Consider the following 22,366-nt stretch of genomic DNA (forward strand, 5'->3'; position numbering starts at 1 on the left):
CTGGTTCTTTGAGAAGATAAACAAAATTGATAAACCATTAGCCAGACTCATCAAGAAAAAGAGGGAGAGGACTCAAATCAATAAAATTAGAAATGAAAAAGGAGAAGTTAAAACAGACACCGCAGAAATACAAAGCATCCTAAGAGACTACTACAAGCAACTCTATGCCAATAAAATGGACAACCTGGAAGAAATGGACAAATTCTTAGAAAGGTATAAGCTTCCAAGACTGAACCGGGAAAAAACAGAAAATAAGAACAGACCAATCACAAGTAATGAAATTGAAACTGTGATTAAAAATCTTCCAACAAACAAAAGTCCAGGATCAGATGGCTTCACAGGTGAATTCTATCAAACATTTAGAGAAGAGCTAACACCCATCCCTCTCAAACTCTTCCAAAACATTGCAGAGGCAGGAACACTCCCAAACTCATTCTCCGAGGACACCATCACCCTGATACCAAAAGCAGACAAAGATACTACAAAAAAAGAAAATTACAGACCAATATCACTGAGGCATATAGATGCAAAAATCCTCAACAAAATACTATCAAACAGAATCCAACAACACATTAAAAGGATCATACACCATGATCAAGTGGGATTTATCCCAGGGATGCAAGGATTCTTCAATGTGATACAAATCAATCAATGTGATACACCATATTAACAAATTGCAGAATAAAAACCATATGATCATCTCAATAGATGCAGAAAAAGCTTTTGACAAAATTCAACACCCATTTATGATAAAAACTCTCCAGAAAGTGGGCACAGAGGGAACCTACCTCAACATAATAATGGCCATATATGACAAACCCATAGCAAACATCATTCTCAATGGTGAAAAACTGAAAGAATTTCCTCTAAGATCAGGAACGAGACAGGGATGTCCACTCTCACCCCTATTATTCAACATAGTTTTGGAAGTCCCAGCCACGGAAATTAGAGAATAAAAAGAAATAAAAGGAATAAAAATTGGAAAAGAAGTAGTAAAACTGTCACTGTTTGCAGATGACATGATACTAAACATAGAGAATCCTAAAAATGCCACCAGAAAACTACTAGAGCTAATCAATGAATTTGGTAAAGTAGCAGGATACAAAATTAATGCACAGAAATCTCTTGCATTCCTATACACTAATGATGAAAAATCTGAAAGAGAAATTGTGGAAACACTTCCATTTACCATTGCAACAAAAAGAATAAAATACCTAGGAATAAACCTACCTAGGGAGGCAAAAGACCTGTATGCAGAAAACTATAAGACACTGATGAAAGAAATTAAAGATGATACAAACAGATGGAGAGATATACCATGTTCTTGGATTGAAAGAATCAATATTGTGAAAATGACTCTACTACCCAAAGCAATCTACAGAGTCAATGCAATCCCCATCAAATGACCAAAGCCATTTTTTACGGAACTAGAACAAATCATCTTAAAATGTGTATGGAGACACAAAAGACCCTGAATAACCAAAGAAGTCTTGAGGGAAAAAAAACAGAGATGGAAGAATCAGACTCCCTGACTTCAGACTATACTACAAAGCTACAGTAATCAAGAAAATATGGTACTGGCACAAAAACAGAAATATAGAAGAATGGAACAAGATAGAAAGCCCAGAGATAAACCCACACACCTATGGTAAACTAATCTATGACAAAGGAGGCAAAGATATACAATGGAGAAAAGACTGTCTCTTCAATAAATGGTGCTGGGAAAACTGGACAGATACATGTAAAAGAATGAAATCAGAACACTCCCTAACACCATACACAAAAATAAACTCAAAATGGATTTGAGACCTAAATGTAAGACCGGACACTATAAAACTCTTAGAGGAAAACATAGGAAGAACACTCTTTGACAAAAATCACAGCAAGATCTTTTTTGATCCACCTCCTAGAGTAATGGAAATAAAAACAAAAATAAACAAATGGAACCTAATGAAACTTAAAAGCTTTTGCACAGCAAAGGAAACAAGACAAATATACAACCCTCAGAATGGGAGAAAATATTTGCAAACGAATCAACGGACAGAGGATTAATCTGCAAAATATATAAACAGCTCATGCAGCTCAATATTGAAGAAACAAACAACCCAATCTGAAAGTAGGCAGAAGACCTAAATAGACATTTCTCCAAAGAAGACATACAGATGGCCAAGAAGCACATGAAAAGCTGCTCAACATCACTTATTATTAGAGAAATGCAAATCAAAACTACAATGAGGTATCACCTCACACCAGTTAGAATGGGAATCATCAGAAAATCTACAAAGGGCAAATGCTGGAGAAGGTGTGGAGCAAAGGTAACCCTCTTGCACTGTTGGTGGGAATATAAATTGATACAGCACTATGGAGACCAGTATGGAGGTTCCTTAAAAAACTAAAAATAGAATTACTGTATGATCCAGCAATCCCACTACTGGGCATATACCCAGAGAAAACCATTACTCAAAAAGACACATGCACCCCATTGTTCATTGCAGCACTATTTAAAATAGCCAGGTCATGGAAGCAACCTAAATGCCCATTGACAGATGAATGGATAAAGAAGTTGTGGTACATATATACAATGGAATATTACTCAGCCATAAAAAGGAACGAAATTGAGTCGTTTGTTGAGACGTGGATGGATCTAGAGACTGCCATACAGAGTGAAGTCAGTCAGAAAGAGAAAACCAAATATCGTATATTAACGCATGTATGTGGAACCTAGAAAAATGGTACAGATGAACTGGTTTGCAGGGCAGAAGTTGAGACACAGATGTAGAGAACAAACGTATGGACACCAAGGGGGGAAAACCACGGTGGGGTGGGGATGGTGGTGTCCTGAATTGGGCGATTGGGACTGACATGTATACACTGATGTGTATAAATTTGATGACTAACAAGAACTCACAATATAAAAAAAGAAACAAAAAAAATGGAACTGAATAGACGTTCTTCCAAAGAAGACATACAAATGGACAACAGATACATGAAAAAGTGTTCAACATCACTAATAATCAGGAAATGCAAATCAATCCCACAATGAGATGTCACCTCATACCTGTTAGAATAGCTATTATCAAGAAGACAAGAAATAAATACCGGAGAGGATGTGGAGAAAGGAAACACTTGTGCACTGTTGATGGGAATGTAAACTGGTGCAGCCACTATGGAAAACAGTATGGAGTTTCTTCCAAAAATTGAAAATAGAACCACCATGTGATACAGCAGCCCCACTTATGGGAATTTATCCAAAAGAAAGAAAATCACTATCTCAAGCGGGTCCCCAAGCAGCTCGGGCAGCAGGAGGAACGGCAGCGGCCAGCCATCCCAGCTTTGCCAAAGGTCAGCTCCGCCACGGGGGCGGCAAACGAGGAGCCCGAGGGGAGATGGGCGAGGTTGTCAGCTACACCGGCTCCTGCAGAAGTGGGAACGAAGCCCAAAACAGGCGGCAGGAAAGGATACATCTTCAGACAAAACAGTGCAAAGGGGAGCAAAAAAAGTGAAAAGGGGAGCAAAGGAAAAACAGGCCGAAGTGGCTAACCAAGAGACTGAAGACGACTTACCTGCGGAAAACAGAGAAACTAAAAACGAGGAGCCCCCAGCCTCTGATAAAGCAGCAGAGAAAGAAGCCAAGTCTGATTAATACCACGCACCCGGTCCCATCAGTGGTCCCTGTCTCCCTTCTTGTACCTTCCAGAGGAACATTTTTATCAACTATTTTGTAAACGCAAGTTTTTTAGTAGTTCTAGAAACATTTTTAAAAACGAGGGAATCCTACCTCATCCCATTTTTTAACTGTAAATGCTTTTTTTTTTATTTTTAAGAGGTGAAATCATTTGCTGGTTGCTTATTTTTTGGTACAACCAGAAAATAGTGGGTATTGAATATGGGAGGCTTTGATTGTCTTGGGTGTGAGCTTAACATTCCATAGATGGGGGGGCGGGTAGCCTTTCTATCCTATAATACAAAGCACACTAAATGGCAGTTTGGAGTCAGTTGTGCATTTAATGTCCTGAACACTTTAAATTGCTTCTCTTCCCATGTTGTTTCTGGTAGAATTCTACCAGAATTGTTTCCTAAAGCGAACCACTCACTCCTTGATCTTGGCTCTCCTGGTCAGAATTCTGTGCACTCTGTAACATCCTTGGTGGCGGTAGTCCAGTTTTCCTAGTAACTTTGTTAATGTGCTGTGAATGATTGACAATTTGACTATGTAGGGTATGTGATATTAAATTGTGAATTAGTAGGACTTACGATGTAACAACATGCCAATATCTGAAGATGTTGGTACTTGATGTCCTGTTAAGGGAAATTTGCCTCCAAATTTTAAGCTGGAAAGTCACTGCAATGACTGTGTAGAAAAGAATCACAACTACATGATTTTTTAGATTTTTGGTACGTATGTTGAGAATTGTGGACAAATTGAAATGTCTGTGCACTCATCCTCAAAACAACCAATAAAATCTCAATTATGAAAGAAAAAAAATCACTCTCTCGAAAAGCTCTCTGTACCCCCCTGTTCACTGCAGCATTATTTACAATAGACAAGACATGGAAACAATCTAAGTGTCTATCAACAGATGACTGGAAAGAGAAGATATGATGTGTATACAAATACATACATATATATACACAGATACATATGAATATTATTCAACAATAAAAAAGAAGGAAATCCTGCCATTAGGGACAACAAGCAGGGACCTTGAGGATTTTACGCTGAGTGAAATAAGTCAGACAAAGAAAGACAAATACTGTATCATCTCACTCATAGATAGAATCTAAAAAGAAACTGAACTTATAGATACAAAGAACAGATTGGTGGTTTCCGGAGGCAGGGGGAGGGAGTGGGCAAACTGGATGAAAGTGGGCAAACTGGATGAATGTGGTCAAAAGGTACAAACATCTATTATAAGATAAGTAAGTCCTGGGGATGTAATATACAGCACGGTGACAATAGTTAACAATGGGATACTACATATTTCAAAATTAAGAGAGTAAATCTTAAAAGTTCTTTTCACAAGAAGAAAAATGAATAGTCTAAATTTACTGTGGTAATCATTTGACAATCTAGGCCTATATCCAATCACTCAGAGAACAAAATGCTTCACTTTCCAAAAGGAAAAGAAAAACTTCTCCAGATATCAGAGAGCTCTCTTCAGTGTAGAACCAGACTAAATGTTTAAAATTTTTAATTTAGGGCAGCTGGCCTTGTTTGATACTGCCAAGTAGTTCTTTCCTTAAAAAGTTTACTGTGAGGCACAGAAAATGAAGGCTAGGCTATGGGGAGCATGGTTATAAATCCCATGTTATTAAAAAGAAGATGTTCAGCACCACTGAAGAGTTGCACTGAGTGGCACACAGCTATCCTCTGAATACAGAAGTGTGCCTAACGGCTCGTGACGCACATGGAGATGCCTCGCCACTGTGAGGTCTGGAGCTGTTTGTTATTTACTCTGCACCAGACTCTGGGTTAAATGCTTTTTCTCCGTTGTCTCATTGGATCCCCATAACCATCCTGGAGCAAGTATTTTACAAATATAAAATGGAAACTTATTTTACAGATGAGAAAAGTAAAGGTCAGAAAGGCTAACTTCCTCCCACTCAGATAGCTAGTAAGTGATGGGCCCTGGCTTGTGAACTTTTAGATATCTGATTCCCAGGGATTCTCTTGGCCCTCAAGTGAATTGCAGAGTAGGAATACTAGTAAGAGCTTCTATTTCAGGAGCGCTCACATGTACTAAGGCATTGCAGTACACACTCTAGGTGGGTGGAGATTCCCACATGTTGGAAGATTGTAGAGCTGAAACATTTCCCTTTGGGAATTGGGCAGGAAAAGGAATATTCCGTTGAGGGGATTCCCTGGTAAGGCTTCACTTCTTAACTATTTTCCTCTTGGACTTTGAGGAAAGTCACATTTAGCACATAATTATAAGGTACTGCACCCACCCCCAGGATGAAATTCCATTTAATTACGCAAACCCTTCAGTAAAAGGCACAAGGCAGCAGGTGGTAACATGAAGAAATCCATACAGAACTCACTACAGAACTAAAAAGAAATAAGTAACATTGAGTATTTCATATGTAAGAAACAGATACCTGCCTTGTGGATAGAGCAAACTAAATATATAGCCATAAAGGTAGCCCAGTCACGTTTCTTTGGTTGCAAATGACAGAAAATCCAGCTCAAGCTATGTTAAACAAAAACTGATAACTTTAGCTTTAATTTTTGAATTATTAATACATTCACATGATCCCAAATTCAAAAGGTGGCAAAGGATGTATACTGAAAAGTCCTACCCAAATACCCCAGCCATCTGGTTTCCTCTCCAGAACCAGCCAAAATTATCAGTTTCTTGTGTATCTTTTCACATACACACACATGCACGTGCGCACACACGCACACTCACACACAGAACACTATTCTGTACTTTACTTATTTAAGAATACATATTGGAGATTGCTCCATTTCAGTACATTAAAAAAATTCCTCATTCTTAAAGCAGGTAATTTATTGTCCATGGAGGGTTAAGTTTTGAGGTATTTTTTCCGTCAACTATGAGGGAAGTCTTATTTAGTCATCCTCTTTCATATTGTTAGGTCAAGTGTCATGAAATGGTTTTGTGAAGACTTCAGTCTTGTGTGGTGCTGGTGTGGACCCTAATGTGATGGGGCAGTGAGGGGAATTCTGACTGATTCCTCATCCCTCCTTCCACTGGTACCCAGGGGCAGGGAATGGCACCCTATCAAAAAGGTGCATCCACGCCAGCAGGAAAGTGGGATCCCTGAGGGATGGAAGAGCTCTCAGACTCCAGGAGTAATACCAAGAGTCCCCTCAGGAGACACCGAAGCTAACACCTACACCTTTGCCATATGCACTGGAAAGAGGGGAGCCTTGAAAAGAAGGGCGCTGATGCTTGAGTTCAACTTGTAAGTAGAGGTTAGTTTTATAATCGCTCCATTCTCTACCCGAGATTGTGAAACAGCACATTTGCACGTGAGAAAGCCAGCATCGCTCCACTACAGTCCATTGCAGAAGTCAGCGTGTGAGCCCATACCATGCAGGGTCCCTAACTCCTCATTACAAGGTTCTTAGGAAGGTCCACAAAGAGGAACTCCAACCCTGGGAACTGCTCAGGGCTGCACTGAGCCACGTGTCCAGGAGTGAAGAAGTTGCTCTTCAGAAGAAGGACCTCCCTAAAAGGCAAGAACACTGTTGGTGTTTTAAGAAAAGGGAGAAAAAAGGGTGAGTTGAAGGGCAATGGGGAGGCTATCCTGATTAAGACAATTTAGTTTCCATCTTTGATAATCCTAGCCGTGCAAAATCCACTACAACCTTTCTTAGCATTCTGTGAAAATACAAAGGAGAAAAAGCATTTGAATGTCCACAGTTTTAAACAACAGCCAGGACTTCCCTGGCGGTCCAGTGGCTAAGCCTCGACGCTCCCAATGCAGGGGACCCGGGTGGAATCCCTGGTCAGGGAACTAGATCCCACATGCATGCTGCAACTAAGAGTCCGCATGCCACAACTAAGAAGTGTGCATGACGCAACTAAAGATCCCGCATGCCTCAACAAAGACCCAGCGTGGCCAAAATAAATAAATACATATTTAAACAACAGCCAATTATCACTTCTCATCCTTCAGTTCTTTTGTACTTTGGCTCAAAACCAACTACCAGGTAACTCAATAACAAAAAAATCCCAAACAACCCAATCAATAAACGGACAGAAGACCTAAACAGACATCTCTCCAAAGAAGACATAAAGATGGGCAATAGGCACACGAAAAGGTGCTCAATATCACTAATTATTAGAGAAATGCAGATCAAAAGTACAATGAGGTACCACCTCACACCGGTCATAATGGCCATCATTTAAAAGTCTACAAACAATGAATGCTGGAGAGGGTGTGGAGAAAAGGGAACTCTGCTACACTGCTGGTGGGAATGTAAGTTGGTGCAGCCACTGTGGAAAACAGTGTGGAAGTTCCTCAAGTAACTAGCATTGCCATATGATCCAGCAATCCCACTCCTGGGCATATATTCAGACAAAACTATAGTTCACAAAGATACATGCACCCCTATGTTCATAGCAGCACTATTTACAATAGCCAAGACATGGGAACAACCTAAATGTCCATCGACAGATGAATGGATAAAGATGTGGTATATGTGTGTATAAACACACACACACACACACACACACACAGTGGAATATTAGTCATAAAAAGGAATGAAATAATGCCATTTGCAGCAACACAGATGCAACTAGAGATTATCATACTAAGTGACGTAAGTCAGAAAGAGAAAGACAAATAACATGATATCACTTATATGTGGCATCTAAAATATGACACAAGTGAACTTATCTACAAAACAGAAACAGACTCACAGACATAGAGAACAGACTTGTGGTTGCCAAGGGGGAGGGGAGTGTGGGAGGGAAGGATTGGGAGTTTGGGATTCAACTGAAAGAGTAGCTGTGAAGTAGGAATTTTAGACATAGTAACAGGTTAAGGGCATGTATTTGTAGACAAGTTGGACTTTTAGTTTCTTCCCGAGGGACCACATAGGCAGTAACTACAGATCGTCATGTACAGAGAACATCAGTCAACTCAGAGTGAAGAGAAAGCGTCACCCTTTTTCCACCTCCTTGCATCCTCTGGCTCTTGACTCCTGTGACTTCTCATCGCAGAAAGTTGCTTATGGAGCAAGGCTCTGTGATCCCACCAGGGGGCTTTCTCAGTAATGACTGGAATATAACTCACAAGGCACCAAGCGCATATAAGGAAAATGAATCTGAGGGTTAGATCCCTGAAGAAGAAACGTACTTGAACTGGATGGAGCATTTCTCTGGCCTCCTCTGAAATCACCGTGGCTTCTTATGCAATTTGGGGTGACGAGATGAGGGTGAACACAGAGGCCATGCAATGTGGGTGGGGATCAGAGAGAGTGGCCATTTAATTTACTGTCCAAATGTGGACACTTCTGAGAGTGAATAGGGACACTCTGACATAATTATGCTAGGACAACAGTTACAAGCTGGGACTCTCCCAGGCAAACCAAGACATAGGTCACAGGCCATCCTACTTCCTCCGTGTTGCCACTATAATGCATTAGGAACCTGCATCCTCAGCACACCACTTTAGCAACCCCAGGGCCCATTTTAACCACTGGAAGGGAGCTGGCAACTGGGAATAGCATGTAAAGTTCAAAATCACCCACTTGGATGTTATAGCAAAGTCAACTTGCTAAAAACTTTCTGGATGTTTCCACTATTTTTCTCTTCTCAGAAGCCACACTTTGAGTAGCACTGAAGGCTACTCATATAGTAGATTTGAGGGTCCTTATTACGCAAAAGGGAGCCAAAAGCTCTTTTTAACAGGGACTATAACTGGGAGAAGAGGTGCGAGAGGTGAGCTGAGCCCGGGGCTCTTGGGAGTGACGTGACGCTAATGGGGCAGATACACTGCCTTCAGAATGATGAAAGGATACATAAGAAAAAAGCCACTGAAGCCAAAAACTGAGACAATTTTTAGTGGTCGCGCCAGTCAGATGAGACATGGAGTCGGCATGGAAGGAGCAAATGGAAATATCCAAAGTGTAAAGGAGGGAAAAGCTATGCATTGGGAGCACAGGTGTGCAGGGGAGGGACTGTCTGAGGACGTTCCCCTCCTCTCGACGTGCCCATCACTCCCCAGAGATGATCACTCTCCTCACACACGACTGTTCACTTCAGGAAGCGATTCCCTTCAAGATCTGTGTCTCCCACTCTACAATTTTTTGTAATTTAGTTTTATTCTATTTAGGAGTAGATTTCTAATTGGAATAGCTCTAAGTCACCTAGAGACATTTTTCAGTGGAAATAAAATTATATCTGCCCCCCTCTTGGGAAATTCCCAGAATTGGAAAACTGTGAAAAAATCTGTGAATCGACACCCATTTTTCTAAGAATTCCCAGAGGACGATCATGCCCCTTGAGTCACTCACCTTCTGCTTCACTCTGGGGCCCAGGGCAGCTCAGCTGTGCTCCTGCAGACAGTTCCAGCCCCCTGTGGTTCACGTCACCCCACACCATCAGCCCAGAGCTGCTCCTCGGTCACACAGGCTGAGCTGTGGGGCAGGACTGGCCTCTCTGCCTCTTCTGCCTACTCTCTCCTCTGTGTGTCCCTCCCCAAATCCCAGCCTGTCCACGGGGGTCGTTCAGCACAATAACGCCCAGCCTGATGCTATGTGAAGGAAACCACCTTGGTAGGTGAGAGGTCTGGGACTTGAGGGCGCTTGTGCCTGAAGGATCTCGTGATGGATGGACAGTCGTAGCCCTTCTAAGACAGAAGCAGGCATAGGTGGCCCAGACTTGGACACAGGAACAGAGGCACATGGGATCCGGGATCAGGTCAGGTGCACAGAAGGGTGTAAAGGAAGGAGAATGAGCAAGTGACCAAGAAAAAGTGGTTTCCAGGAACCCATCTAAGAGGACACTGTGCGTAGAGAAGGACACCTGATGGGGAGCCTTGCACTGTCCTCTGAACCCCCTGTGTGCTGACCATCAGCCTGTCATCTTCCTGGTGGGGGTTCAGCTGCCCGATTACAGCAACCAGCTCAGCCCAGATTCTAGTGGACTTTCAAATGTCAGCTTTTTGCCCCTCTACCTGTTTATTTTACAAGAAGAGGGACACCTGAGGCAACAAGAGGGCACACAAGGGGGTGGGATCCACTCCAGGGTGTTCCCACATCCCTCAGTAAACCAGCCCCCAATTCACCACCTGTCCCCTTATCCCTCTTGTCCCTTCCTGTTGGCAGCAATATCAGGGCATTAGATATGGCCCTGGGCACAAAAACAGTTATATAGATCAATGGAACAGGAAAGTCCAGAGGTAAACCCACGCACATATGGTCAACTAATCTATGACAAAGGAAGACAGAAAATATAATAAAGAAAAGACAGTCTCTTCATTAAGTGGTGCTGGGAAAACTGGACAGCTATATGTGAAAGAATGAAATTAGATCATTTTCTAACACCATACACAAAACTAAACTCAACACGGATTAAAGACCTCAATGTAATGCCAGATGCTGTGAAACTCGTAGAGGAAAACATAAGCAGAACACTCTCTGACATAAATCACAGCAATGTCTTTTTTGATCCACCTCCTAGAGTAATCGAAATAAAACAAAAATGAACAAATGGGACCTTATTAAACTTAAAAGCTTTTGCACAGAAAAGAAACCATAAACAAAATGAAAACACAACCCTCAGAATGGGAGAAAATATTTGCGAAGGATGCGACCAACAAGGGATTAATCTCCAGAATACACAAACAGCTCATGCAGCTCAATATCAAAAAAAAAAAAAAAATACAACCCAATCAAAAGGTGGGCAGAAGATCTAAATAGACGTTTCTCCAAAGAAGCCATTCAGATGGCCAAAAAGCACATGAAAAATGCTCAACATCACTAATTATTAGAGAAATGCATATCTCAGCTGCAGTGAGGTATGACCTCACTCCGGTCAGAATGGCCATCATCAAAAAATCTACAAACAGTAAATGCTGGAGAGGGTGTGGAGAGAAAGGAACCCTCCTACACTGTTGGTGGGGATGTAAGTTGGTACAGCCACTATGGAGAACAGTATGGAGGTTCCTTAAAAAACTAAAAATAGAGCTACCATATGATCCAGCAATCCCACTCCTGGGCATATATCTGGAGAAAACCATAATTTGAAAAGATACATGCACCCCAGTGTTCATTGCAGCACTATTTACAATAGCCAAGACATAGAAGCAACCTAAATGTCCATCAGCAGAGGAATGGATAAAGACGTGGCATGTACATATAATGGAATATTGGCCATAAAAAAGGACGAAATAATGCCATTTGCAGTAATATGGATGGACCTAGAGATTGTTATACTCAGTGAAGTCAGAGAAAGACAAATATCATATGATATCACTTAAATGTGGGATCTAAAAAATGATACAAATGAACTTAGTTACAAAACAGAAACAGACTCACAGACATAGAAAACAAACTTATGGTTACCAGGAGAGGGATAAATTGGGAGATTGGGACTGACATATATACATTACTATGTATAAAATAGATAACTAATAAGGACCTACTGTATAGCACAGGGAACTCGGCTCAATACTCTGTAATGGCCTATATGGGAAAAGAATCTAAAAAAGAGTGGATATATGTATAAGTGACTCACTTCTCTGTACAACATAAAGTAACACAACATTGTAAATCAACTATACTCCAATAAAAAAGTTATAGGAGATAAAAATAGAAAAACTTTTTGAATTTTTTTTTATACAGCAGGTTATTATTAGTTATCTATTTTATACATATTAGTGTATATATGTCAGTCCCAATCTCCCAATTCATCACACCACCACTACCATCCCCGCTTTCCCCCCTTGGTGTCCATATGTTTGTTCTCTACATCTGTGTCTCTATTTCTGCCTTGCAAACCAGTTCATCTGTACCATTTTTCTAGATTCCACATATATGCATTAATATACAATATCTGTTTTTCTCTTTCTGACTTACTTCACTCTGTATGACAGTCTCTAGGTCCTTCCACATCTCTACAAATGACCCAGTTTCATTCGTTTTTATGGCTGAGTAATATTCCATTGTATGTATGTACCACATCTTCTTTATCCATTCATCTGTCAGTGGGCATTTAGGTTGCTTCCATGACCTGGCCATTGTAAATAGTGCTGCAATGAACATTAGGGTGCGTGTGTCTTTTTGAATTATGGTTTTCTCTGGGTATATGCCCAGGAGTGGGTAAAAATAGAAATTTTTTAAAAAGATCTGGCCCTGGGGACAAGAGAAGCTGCTCAGAAAAGGGAGCAGAGGGGCAGCTGTGACAGATGTGGCACCTGAAATAGGAATCAGATTCACTGGTGTGCTTTTTACTCCCAGGTGGCTGGATTGTTTCAGAGGATTCTAGTTTCTAGCTCACACCCTAAATGGTCTTTCAGGATGCACAAACATTTCCAGAAGGCTCCTAGGGCGGGGTGACATAGTTCTGAGCGGTCAAAGTTGAAACATAGTCACTGATGGGTCATAGTGACCTTTGTCACCCCATCTATGAGCTTGTGAAGTTGGGTTTGCAAAACATGGGGTATGTGCTCTCTACAATCTACACCAGTGGTTCTCAGCCTTGCTGGTCCCTTGAAGTTCCCTGGGTGACCCTAACATTGAGAACCCATGTTCTATACCTTCTATTGTAGGTGGGCCAGCCCCATTTTCTAGTCTCTCTTCCTTTCCCCCAAGCAGCTTCATTTTCCAAGGCCAAAACCCAAATATCAGAAAAATTAAAACTAGAGTTCTGATGGCTCACCATGCAACCAAAGGATGAAGGCCACAGAACATGATGGGTATAACCTGCCTCAAGAGGTCCTTAGGTTTTTCCATGGTTCCTACTTTATAGAGCCTTGGGGGCTCTGACAGAACTTACCTGAGCTATTTCTGAGGGCCTGATATCCACAGGGCTAGCAGAACCTGAGAAGGAGATAAGAGCAGGTACAGGAAGGGAAGAAGAAAACTTACAGGGGAAAGTGAGACCAGAGGTAGAGGCAGGGTGAGGTGCCTGGTGATGTCTTAATGTCGTCACCAGGCAGCTTGGCTGAGTACCTGTGGAAATACTGTTTCTTGACTCCCAACAGATCTTCCCCCACTTCTTCCTTTCATTACTAGAACCCCTCAAGTTTTAGCCCCCCAGGTAAAGACTACAATTCCCAGCCTTCCTTGCAACTAGGTGTGACCACATGACTAAGTTCTGTCCAATAGGATGAGCACAAGTGATGTATGCAATTATGGTTGGGCACTTACATGGGAGCTGTATGCCCATCACTCATTTTTCCCCCCTTCTCATTGGCTGAGGGTGGTGGTGTTGAGCTCTTCCTGGCCATGCAGGTAGACAGGGCACTAGTGGGATGGTGAAGCAACAGAGTAAGCTTAGTGCTCTGATAAAAGAGACCCCAGGGAGCTCTCTTGCCCCTTGTGCCATGTGAAGACATAGTGAGAAAACATCTGTCTATGAAGTGGGCCCTCACCAGACACTGAACCTGCCAGCACCTTCATCTTGGACTTCCCAGTCTCCAGAGCTGTGAGAAATAATGTCTGTTGTTTAAGCCACCCAGTCCATGAGAGTTTGCTATGGCAGTTTCAAGTGGACTAAGACATATGTCTTTTTATTATATAATAATATTTTGCTTCCTTCTTTCCCTTTACCATTAGCCTTCAGTGGGACCTAGCAGGTGTCTAGAAGGGCATTCAAGACTTGCCATCTTCCAGTGCACTGTGCTGGGTTACAGGAAGTTTCCAGCACCCAAGAGAAGGCAATACACTGGCTACAAAGAGTGGGCCCAGGACATTTACAAGTATCTGAGGCTGGAGGGGATAGTACAGGACCCCATATACAACCTGTGCAAAATTTCCCCTCTTCTTCCTGCCTCTTTAAGCCTCAGAGAAATGGAAAGAATCTCTACACTCCGTCTTTAAATTATAGCTCAGAATGAAGAGGAATAAAGTGATTCCAGAGAGGTTTAAAGGATGTCAAGCAAAATTCATGAGACGATCACAGTAAACATAGTCTATACTAAGGCAGCCATATTAACCATAAACAAGACTTTTTGTTAATGGCAAAGCAACTATGCTAATAAACTTCAAGGAAGAGATAAAAAAGAAATACAGGGAAGTTTATAGCCTTAGATGCTTATATTAAAATATCAGTATAAAGAAATTTGAAAATCAACAAAAGACAGTAAAAAAAAATCGGCAAAGGACTTAAGTATTAATACTTTACAAAGAAAACATTCAAATGGGCCAAATAACCTAAGGATAGGTGCTCAAGCTCACTAGTTACCAGGAAACTGCAACCTAAAACTATAAGGATACATAAGTATCACATATGTACAATGATACATAAGTATACGAACACTATTTTGGTAAAAATTTAAAAGTCTGGCAGTTCCAAGGACGGCAATAATATTGAGTAACAGGAATTCTCAAAGCTGCTGGGGTTCCATGTAAACGGAAATAATTGGAAAATTTGACATTATTGACTACGATTGAACATGGGCATACCCGATGACCTAACAACAACTTCCCTCCTGAGGGATAGTCTAGCCTTCAGACCAGGACACAGGTAAGAATATTCATTGGCAAAAACTGGAAACAAACCAAACATCCATTTACTGTAGAACGGATAAATGCATTACAGTAGATTCAGGGGCATGCTGGAAGATGTTTAACAACAGTGGGGGAAAACCCTGGTTTGTAGCATTTGCCAATTTCTGTGATGTAAATACTCCCATTCATGGCCAATTTCAAGCTCCCAACATGGTATCAACCAGCTTGCAAAAGTCCTGAACATTCAACAGTCAGCTCCTCTGAGCCAGTACAAGCCGGTTCCAGCACATCATCCAGTAGATTCAGACTTTGGAACACTAGACAGCTGTAAAAATGAACGAACTCTAGCTCCATGCACCAACATGGGTAAATCTCACAAATGTAACATTGAGCAAAGTAGACAACGGACAAAAGAAGATATAGGGTATGATTCCATTTACATAAAGTTCAAAATAGGCCAAAATAAGTCAGAATGATTAGGGGTGTATACCTAGGTGGTAAAAGTATAAAGAATATCATGGGAGGGATCACCATAAAAGGGAGGGTACGGTTAACTCTCACGGGGAAGAAGAGGTTATTAATGGGAAAGGGCATGTGGTAGACATCTGGGGCACTGACAATGTTCTATTTCCTGACCTTGGTGGAGTTACATGGGTATTCTCTCTAAAAGAATTTGTTAACTTATATGTACAGGTTGTGTGCATCTTTCCATATAGTTAACATCACTGCTGTGCTAGAGTCTGCTGGTCCTGCCTCCTCATACCAACTTGTGCTATTTTATCCCAACTTCCTATTCAGTGATGCGTGTTGACAGCTAGAAATCGGCCATGGTGGGACTATTTACACCACTGTAATTGGCAAACAACATGTCGGGGCTTTTTTTAAAAATAGTGCACCACTGGTTAAACATAGTAATAAATTTTTTTAAATATCTCAAAATTGGTTTATTTAGGCAGATATTTTTCCAAGGCCTGACACTCTCAACAATCTCAAGGCAAAATTACATTAAAAAAAATAAACCTAAACATGACAAGATCCCTGCAATGAAAAAAGGCTTGAGAGTTAAAGAGAATGAATTGAGAGAACTATAATGTGTTCGGGACTCTTAATTATTTGATGTGTAATAAAAATCATCACACTGATGGTAAAATTAAGGACACTATCTAAGGACCCACCATCTTTCCTCACAGAAAATGTTGATGAATACTTCGCAAGATGGTGAAGATAGAGTGGATTGGGAACTTTTTCAGTGTACCATTCAACCCCACTGTCTCAGTAAATTTATACCAAAAGTGGCCCCAAGTGTTATACTATACCAAGTCTTTGACACTATTCTGGGCAGCTCTCCTTAGTAATTACCAATCATGACTTGTATAGCAGTGAGAAAACACTGTTATTTTCTACATATTTATGTGAGTCTATGTTCTTAAATTTTTATAACCCTAATATATGATATCACTTATGTTCATTTCAGCTTTCCTGATAGTTAATGGTTTAAAATCTTATTTTATATTAAAATAAGCCCAGATCTATTATGATGTAGAATAAGAAAAACTTCAGTGGTTTTCAAGGTAAATCATAGGTCTGTGGGGAAATTTGGGGCTTGTGAATGACTTCTTTAGACAATGACTTCAAATCCCTTGGGAGGGTGGAGCACAGAAGCCCTATAGCTGTATTTCGGTGGGAAAGTTTCCACCATTAGGGCAGTAATCTAATGGTTAAAATAATTAATTATAAAGTATTATTATCATTTCAGTTCAAGTATGAATCTGAAAATAATGGATTTGGTTAGATGTTAATATCCTCATGTATAGGACTTCCCTGGTGGTGCAGTAGTTAAGAATCTGCCTGCCAATGCAGGAGACACGGGTTCAAGCCCTGGTCCGGGAAGATCCCACATGCCACGGAGCAACTAAGCCCATGAGCCACAACCACTGAGCCTGCGCTCTAGAGCCCGCGAGCCACAACTACTGAGCCTGCGCTCTAGAGCCCGCGAGCCACAACTACTGAAGCCCGCGCGCCACAACTACTGAAGTCCGCGTGCCTAGAGCCCATGCTCCACAACAAGAGAAGCCACCAAAATGAGAAGCCCGCACACCACAGTGAAGAGTAGCCCCCGCTCGCCACAACTAGAGAAACCCTGCATGCAGCAACCAAGATCCAACGCGGCCAAAAATAAATAAATTTATTTTAAAAAATACTCATGTATAAACCTGCAATGGGGAAACTTATGTTGACTGGAAAATACTGCTTTTATTTGGGGGAAGGGGTGTCAGGAGCAGGGGTGGGAGAGGCCCCTGACTTCTTGAGTGATTCTGATTCATTTGTCGTCATTTAAAACCTAAGTGTCGGGACCAGATAACCATTGAGTTTAGTTATGTTCCCGCTGGTTCTAGAGAGGCGTGGTTTACCTTGAGCTGAGTGGGACAGAGATGGAGGAGACCTGGGGGTGGGAAAGCTCTTCTGTGGTTGCCGATAGCTGGGACACTGGAATAAGTTCAGAGTCGCCAGGTGGAATCTACATCACAGGCGAGGCAGAGTCCTGGGTTTTAGGTGTCTCTCATCCACAAGCTGTTGCTCACCACTTTCCTTTGCTATTCTGCCAGCCTGGCAACCCCACACTGAGCCCCTCCCACTGCTATTGTTCGACTTCATGCTTCCCAGCTCCCAGTTCTTTTTGACATTATTGCGCAGGATTTGATTCTTATTCATTATAACTTGAAGTAAAGCAAACAGAGCATTCCTTCCTCCCCATATTTAATATCCATGTTGCCAGTAGTAGTTCCATCCCCAGACATCATGGGGATCACTGTCACAACACGTTTTTCAGGAGCCAGAGGAAAAAGAACTTTAAGTCCCACCCTCAAGCTCTGTCAGAACTAAACCTAAGTCATCGCAAGAAGGGAAACCACCTCCCCCAATTAATGAGCCTCTTTTTCTAGAAAGCTCCTTTTGTGCTTGCATGAAAGTACTTCTAAATATAAGACTAGAATTGGTTAGCGACATGCAACTTTATTTGGCTGACGTTTCTACTAAATTATTTCCAACATAATCGTGGCATACCACGTAGTGTGAAGATGTGTTGAAATCGAACCACAGGCATTGCTGCTCCAGACTTAGTTTTGATATTCTAAGCCATAGGAGAGAATTGTTTCAGAACTATTTTCCGTTGAAGGTGGTTTGTGGGAAGAAGAGAGCAGCTTATCTGAATTATTGGTGGAGCTCTTCAAAAACCAAAAACACATTCCTGTCCAACCCAACATCCCCACCTTCTCCATCACGATTTCCTAAAGCATGAGATAGGCCATTTCGTTTGAACACATTGATTCTGATAGACACTCCCTGATGGAGAGATGTGTTAAATAGAAATGTTGGTTTTTGAGAACTGGGGACAGGAGGATAACAGAGCCTTCCTCCCCACCTTTCTAGTAATTTAATACATCCAACAAGGCCCCACGCTGGGCCCAAGGAAAGAAGAGAAGGAAGAATCTCTGCCTTTAAGAAGCCTATGCTCTAGCGGGACAGCCGAGAACTCAAACATGAGCCCCACGAACAGAAAGGTCATGACATAAAGCAGAATGGGGCAACTCCTGCAGCCCTGCCCCTCCCTCTGGAGTGTAAACAGCCAGCCACCCACCCGGCCAGAGAATTTTCAGGTGCCACCTTGGTGAGGTGACCAGGGCACAGTGCAGTCAGAATGTTGTGGATGAGCCATTCAGACATCAGAAGTGGGGGTCTTCAACCATAGCAGATTGAGAGGTTTCCCCCTTTCTGTATAGCCAGAGGGGTACACAGAGCTGGAGGAAGGATGCCCCCAGCAAGGCAGTACTGGCCCTCTAGCCCCACCCCACATGACACACTAAAGACCTTGGTCTCTTCTTCATGCACGAGCTCCCGCTGGACGGCAGAGAGGTAAGGTGTGTGTGCTCTCCTGCTAGAACAGCTGAGCAGCTGTGAAGTTCATTTAGAGACCCGCAGGGGGTCGCCCACTCTTTCTGACCTCACAGCCATCCTAGCTAATTCAGATCCTCCCTTCCTTAGGCAGTGCATGCTCACGTTTGGGATGATCAAGGAGTGCATTCCCGGCTTCCCTGGTGGCGCAGTGGTTGAGAGTCCGCCTGCAGGGGACGCGGGTTCGTGCCCCGGTCTGGGAAGATCCCACATGCCGCGGAGCGGCTGGGCCTGTGAGCCATGGTCGCTGAGCCTGCGCATCCGGAGCCTGTGCTCCGCAACGGCAGAGGCCACAACCGTGAGAAGCCCGTGTACCGCAAAGAAAAAAAAAAAAAAAAAAGAAGTGCATTCCCTCTTTGCATGTAGTAGACATACGCGTGCTCAGAATCCTTTCGCTTGGAAAACCGCCCATATTCCCATCTGTTGTAATGCTGATCAGTCCATGTGATTTAGGGGAGGGGGGTGGGGCAGGGAGTAACCACCCCTCCAGCTATAGGGACCGGCATGGGATAAACACAAGAGCAAACCCACTACTCAACTTCCTCGGCCACAGTGGTTCAGGGGTAGATGTGTGGCCTCAGGCCAGAAAAATCAGCCTTGCCTGTTTCTGCAGCACTCAGGAGAGACTTTCTCTTCCACTGGGATCACAAGCTGTTAGGATTAGGCAAGGCCAGAGCCCCCAAAGGCCTTCTTTCCCTCTATTTAGAAAGACCTGGATGGAGAAAAGAGGAGCTAAGAAATATGGAGACAGCTCCCTGGACACACCTAAAAACAGCCCCAATAAGCAGGCTTTTCAGTTACAGAAACCCATTAATTAATTTTTTTTTGCTTGAATTAGTTTCAGTTGGGTTTTTGTCATCTGTAACAGAAGAATTCTGAGTACTTTATCTATTATAATCTCCCAATTTTTCAGACAAAAATACAGGATTCCAAGTTGAATTTGAATAATTTCTTAGTATAAGTATATCCTAAATATTACATAGGCTATGCTTATACTAAATAAATTCACTGTTTTCTGAAATTCAAGTTTAACTGGGCATTCTGTATCTTATCTGATATATAACATGTATCAAAAGTGTTTTCAAATCCTTTACTCAAAAGATAAGAGAGTGGTCACCTGGTGGATTTAGCCTTAAAGAACATTTAGCCTTAAAGATAGGAGGGTTTCCAGAGAAGCATCCTAATCCAATCTTTCTTCTCCAAGTCATCTCTTCTTTGTACGAACCAGATGAGGGCAGTAAGGAGTTCCAGTGTCAGGCTATTTAATCCTCATCAGATCTAGAAACGCTTCAGCTGGGCCACTGAGTCCCCGCCTTTTCCCAACACTAGAATCATCAGAGGGAGCTTTAAACATTCCCACTGCAGAGGTCACACCCCAGACCAATTACATCAGAACCAGCGAGACTCATACGGGTGATTTCAACGTGCAGCCACATCCTACAACCACTGAGCCAGGTCCTTAAGCAATTCAGCCAAGACATGGAAACAACCTAAATGTCCATCGACAGGGGAATGGATAACGAAGTTGTGGTGTATATATATATATGTATATATATATATATATACATATATATATATACAATGGAATATTACTCAGCCATAAAAAAGAATGAAATACTGCCATTTGCAGCAACATGGATGCAACTAGAGATTAGCATACTAAGTGAAGAAAGTCAGAAAGAAAAAGACAAATACCATATCAGTTATATGTGAAATCTAAAATATGACACAAATGAACTTTTCTATGAAACAGAAACAGACTCACAGACATAGAGAACAGGCTGGTGGTTGCCAAGGGGGAGAGGGGGTGGGGAACGGATGGATTGGGAGTTTGGGTTTAGCAGATGCAAACTGGTATATATAGAATGGATAAACAACAAGGTCCTACTATATAGCACAGGGAACTATATTCAGTAACCTTTAATAAACCATAATGGAAAAGAATATGAAAAAATGTATATATATATATGTATAACAGAATCACTTTGCTGTACAGTAGAAATTAACACATTGTACATCAACCATACTTCAATAAAATAAAGTTTTTTAAAAAAAGAAATTCATCCAAATTGTAAGAGTTCAAACAAGACGTGAGAAAGGTCATCCCGAAGGGTCCCCTCCCCCCTCCCCAGACCCCAGCGACCAGGAGTGAGCAAATCACCCCAGGTGAGAATTAGCCAACCGGGGCAGCCTGAAGTCTTGGACACCATGGGGGGGCCCTACCACAGGGTCTTCATTCCAGGCTGGCCCATGCCTGGCCATGTGGCCAGCCAGTGTTTGGGCCACAGGGAAGCAGACAAGGAGGTCCAAGCTTGCTCACAATCGGCTCCCAAATAAACTAAGCATCTGACACAGAATGTGAGTTTCCAGCCTGCACACAGCTCAGCGTCTGTTCCCCAAGCGGGAGGGAGGGAGGGGCCAGGCGAGGCAGGGTGGGGGAAGGAACCCTAGATGAGTTTCTGTCATAACCAACAGCAGCCTCTTTCCTGCCCCCGTCGTGTGCAGACAACCCACCCGTCACGTCCAGATCGGCCAGAGCGTGTCCCCGCGCCTCCAGGTCTTAATCCATGACTTTCTCTCCCTGTACCTCATTCTCAGAGGAGCAGAGCCACATACCGGCAACGTCCCCCCCACCAGAGTGAGGCATCCGCTACAACTGATGGACCTACACCGACACGCCATCATCCTCCAAAGTCCGCAGTCTGCATTAGGGGTCACTCTTGGTGTTTGAACACATATAATGACGTGTATCTACCATTATAGTATCATGCGGAGTATTTCCACTGCCCTGAAAATCCTCTGTGCTCTAGCTGTTCATCCTTTCCACCTGGCTAAGCCCTGGCCACCACTGCCTAAGCGTGTCTGTTGTTGATTAGATCCTCAGAGCCCCTGGCGTTCTCCTAGGCATCCTGAATGCGTCACATACACACAGTTGGCCAACTGAAAGGAAACATCCGGAACTGTCTGATTAAATTGACTTGGAACACTGTCCCTTCCAGCTGTTATGAATACTGCTAGAGGGCCAGCCTTGGTTAAAACTGAATACTGGGTGAACATCCATCCTAGTGGTGGGAGGACACTAAGCTGACCCTAAGATGACACAGAGATGACACCAGGCAAGGTCCAGGGCAGGTTGGTGACTCGTGTCCCCATTGGCTCCAGGTAGGTTCTGGCCATTTCCCAGAAGCCATCGCGGCCCTGACATGTAGGCTGTGTTGCTCAGTTCTGAACCAATACCTTTTCCAGTTGAAAAGTCCCTCTGCC

At 42.5% G+C, this 22,366-nt stretch overlaps 1 pseudogene; it reads left to right on the plus strand.

Moving 5' to 3' along the window:
• The window catches only part of LOC113628215 (non-histone chromosomal protein HMG-14 pseudogene), a 12,277-nt pseudogene extending 7,694 nt beyond the window's left edge, over positions 1 to 4,583 (plus strand).
• Positions 4,584 to 22,366: the final 17,783 nt, after the last annotated feature.

Source organism: Aethalodelphis obliquidens, unplaced genomic scaffold, assembly GCF_003676395.1.
Source record: "Aethalodelphis obliquidens isolate GAN/ISIS:26980383/991018 unplaced genomic scaffold, ASM367639v1 scaffold23, whole genome shotgun sequence".
Lineage (NCBI taxonomy): Eukaryota > Metazoa > Chordata > Mammalia > Artiodactyla > Delphinidae > Aethalodelphis > Aethalodelphis obliquidens.